Genomic DNA, 3,879 nt, shown 5'->3' on the forward strand with positions numbered 1-3,879 from the left:
TGGTGAAGGAGTCCGAGGCTAAGCTGCAGGGATTGCCTCCTCCATCGTTTGATGATGAGCCGCCTCTCCCCAAAGCCGGCGCTGCCAAGGAGACTTCCCCTACTCCATCTGAGGGCGCGGCTACTTCTCCAACCGCCTGATCTCCCTATCTCTTGAACTCTTGATCTTATAAGCCCTTATGGTTTTTGTTGTTGTTTTCACCCTTCGGGGTTTTGCTTTTTAGACCTCAGGCCTTCGTGCCTTAAAACTTTTTAAGTACTGGCCCTTGAGGGCCTTAGACTTTTATTGATTTTCTTTTCACCTTTTGTCTTGAGTAGCGTAGAGTTGTCTTGCTTGCGTTTCTAAGATAGGGGAATTCCCTTTCACGGGTTATGGGCCGAAGGCCAACCATAACCTTAATCAGATTATGCAAAAATCTTAGGGGCTGATGACAATTCTACCCTTGGGATCGCACCACTTCGGATTTCAGGGGAATCAGGGCCTGAGTCCTGTTACCGTATTGATAGCCTAGTGATATACCATGGATTTCACCCATTTTCTACCATGGTATACTAGTATTTTATTATATATCTAATGTGTTTTCTAGCCTGTTAGGTATGTTTTCAGGTTCAGGAGCGTTTCACGATAAAGTGATATTTTTGGAGCATTTTGGAGTACAAGAGATAATACACCCGAGTTGACCATTCAAGATCAAGTCGGAAGTCAACATTGCGATAAGAATCGATCGATACTCATCCTGAGTTGTCGAACGATGTAGCTGAGAAGATCCGCGTACTAGAAGATTATAATCGATCGATACACATCTAGTGTTGTCGATCGATATCGAGGACGGAATGGTTTAGCCGACTACTTCACCAAGACTTCACCAAATTACGAGATTGCCCCTAACAAGTTTTTAACCTAATGGAAATGCTTAAATATTCCTGCTAAGTGTTTTTGACGGCAAGCTTTGAAGAGTCTAAGAAACACAAGTCTTGAGAGGCAAAACAGAGAGTGTGAGAGAGAGACTAGAGTTTTACATGTTTTGAGAGATTGGAGAGATTTGTGAACTCCATTTGTTATTCTACTCTTTATCTATCTATCTATTGTTATGAATTTCTTAGATATGTCTGAGTAGTCTACTTGTTAGATCTAAGGTTTAAATAGGTTTGTGGGATTAGCCCCAAACTATAATTGCTAAGTTGTGATATTCATCAAATAGATTGCACCCTAAAATTGTTCTAGAGTAGCTAACTAGAATATAGATCACTAGGATCTTTGATATCTTGAATTATCTGTTTGAACTAGTATCTTCTTGGAGAAGAGCTAACCGTCCTCCTTGAGATCTAGTGTTCATTATCGGCTCGCTCCTAGGCATATCTAGAAGCCGTCGATCGATATCCCGACAGGTGAATTGATCGCCGAGCGAAAGGTGTATCGCTCGATATCTCTAAAGGATATCGATCGATTCTTTTTCTGTGTCAACATACGACAGTTGAGGCCAGAGATCTAGATTATTTAACCAGTGAGACATCACTGAGAGTTAAGCGGCTGAGTTCTATAGTATCATGCAAGCAACTTGTCAAGCATTTATAGATATTATAATCTCCATTCCTGAATAAAAGTTCTAAGTGTAGCACTCTTCATTTCATTTGAACACCCCATCATATTGTTACTTAGAGCAACTACCTTACTCATTTTAGGAATTGTTATTTACATTTTCATCATTAAAACCAACTTCACCTAGGATTGATTAATTGATTAGATTTAATTGGTTCCCTAGCTTCTCGTGATTTGATCCCTAAGTACTACAGCTGTACCTCTTTTTGAGAGAGTAAGCTCTACTGAGTAATTTGAGCACTATCAAATTTGGTGTCGTTGCTGGGGAGCTTTGATCGCCATTCGATTAAATTTTATTAATCTTAGGTTTTTCTTTTCTTTACCCCCAGCAGTTCCAGAAGCAATAAGGGAAATCAACTACTATTCTCAGAAGATCCTGCACACTTGGAACGTTCAATCCGCAAAGATCTACGCTCCACATCGATCGACAGAACCGCAGTACCGTCGACTGATATTCACGTTTAACCGTCGACCGACACTCAGACAGCACTGTCGAATGATACCGTTCGCCGATCCACATTGTTCGATACTACTCACCGTACATCGAACGATACTAACTCGCGAGGCATGGTTGCGATTGTTATCCTCACGCAGGACGAGAATGGAAACATGTATGACCAAGATGGTCATCTGTGTAATGCAACAGGTCAGAAGCTAGATGCACAGGGAAACATAATCCCTGAGCCTGAAGCTGAGGCTACATGAGAAGCTCAAACACGATCGTTGGCAGACTACAATCGTCCTGATGAGTACTACACCAACAGATCAGCTATTCGGCTTCCAGAGATTCAGAAGCCGAACTTCGAGCTTAAGCCTCAGTACTACTCTCTCGTGTCTCAGATACCTTACTCTGGGTTATCACACGAGCATCCTGTGGACCATCTGGAAAGGTTCGAGGACCTTATAGCACCTATTCGTATGGATGGAGTCCCTGAGGACTATCTACTCTGCAAGCTCTTCAAATACTCACTGATTGGAGAAGTTTCACACTGGCTCAAGCAGCTAGCTACAGGATCACTGACATCCTGGGCCAACATCAAAAACGCCTTCCTGCGTAATTTCTTTGATGAGGCACGTGTTGAAGACTTAAGGAGCAAAATTTCCACTTTCGCGCAAAAGCCTGGTGAGACTTTTAAAGACGCGTGGATCAGATTTAAGTTTTTCCAGCGAGACTGTCCACACCATGGATTCAATGAAGTGCAGCTGCTAAGCACTTTCTACAGAGGTATCGCCTTGAGGTATCAGATGGCTCTTGATACTGTTAACGAGGGGAACTTCAACACCAGGAATCCAATAGAGGCTGTGAGACTTATTGAGAACCTAGCCAACAGCAGCAGAACCAAGAACACTGACTCTGACAAGAAGAAATCGGTTGCAGCCATCGGGGAGACCCAGATGAATGAAATCAGAGCCAAGATAGATGCTTTGCATGCATTTCTGGGGCAACCAGTCTACTCAGCTGAAGAAGAAGAGGCTAGAGGAGATGATACAGAGGAAGATGTGAACTACATTGGAGGTACTGAATTTCAGAGATATGGAAACTAGAGTGGAAACAGAAATTTTTTTGGCAGTGGTCAGAAGAGTAACTGCAACCAGAGTTCACAGTATCAGAAACCCTTCACCAACACCAGGAACTACGACAACTCAGCTTACCAAAACCCACCACCACCCACCCAGGAGAATAAGTTTGATGCCATGATATATCCAAATCCTTGAGTACCATTACAGTCAAATATAAATCCCCGATTACTAGTAATGGTACTCAAGGATTTGTGTTGGCGAAGGAACTCCAAAAGATTGTCAATCTCAGGATCCTGATTTATATCCCCGATTACAGTCAAATAATCCTTGATTATTTAGAGTACCTTTCAGACCCAAAATAAAAACAATAAAAAAACACATATTAGTAGACTCCCCTACAGACTTAAATTACACTGTCCCAGTGTAACACAGCCGGAGTGAGGTAAATAAATAAATAATAATAACTGAATATAACAAGATAGAACGACTAAACCTGACCGCGATGGTATCGATCGATACGTAAAAATATACGTCGATCGTTAGTGATGGTCGTGTTGTGTCGAGCGATGTGAATGGAATGTGTCGATGTGAATTGATCGTTAGTGATGGTCGTGTTATAGTCATTTAGCTTGACTGTAGTGGGTGTGTGACTCAGGGGATGCAGAACTGCTGCTTATCGGACAACAAGCATAAATTTCGTGTCTCCTACTATTAAACCATGTGGCAATGAAGCTTCTTGTGGCATCATCACTTCTTAAT

The 3,879-nt window shown here is 42.0% G+C and overlaps 1 non-coding gene across 1 annotated transcript; it reads right to left on the minus strand.

Annotated features, from left to right (window-relative positions):
- Positions 1-2,681: 2,681 nt before the first annotated feature.
- LOC130498182 (small nucleolar RNA R71) lies at positions 2,682-2,789 on the minus strand. Its single transcript, XR_008937103.1, has one exon. It is a non-coding gene; the product is annotated as a small nucleolar RNA R71 (small nucleolar RNA).
- Positions 2,790-3,879: the final 1,090 nt, after the last annotated feature.

Source organism: Raphanus sativus, chromosome 7, assembly GCF_000801105.2.
Source record: "Raphanus sativus cultivar WK10039 chromosome 7, ASM80110v3, whole genome shotgun sequence".
In the NCBI taxonomy this organism is placed as follows: Eukaryota; Viridiplantae; Streptophyta; class Magnoliopsida; order Brassicales; family Brassicaceae; genus Raphanus; species Raphanus sativus.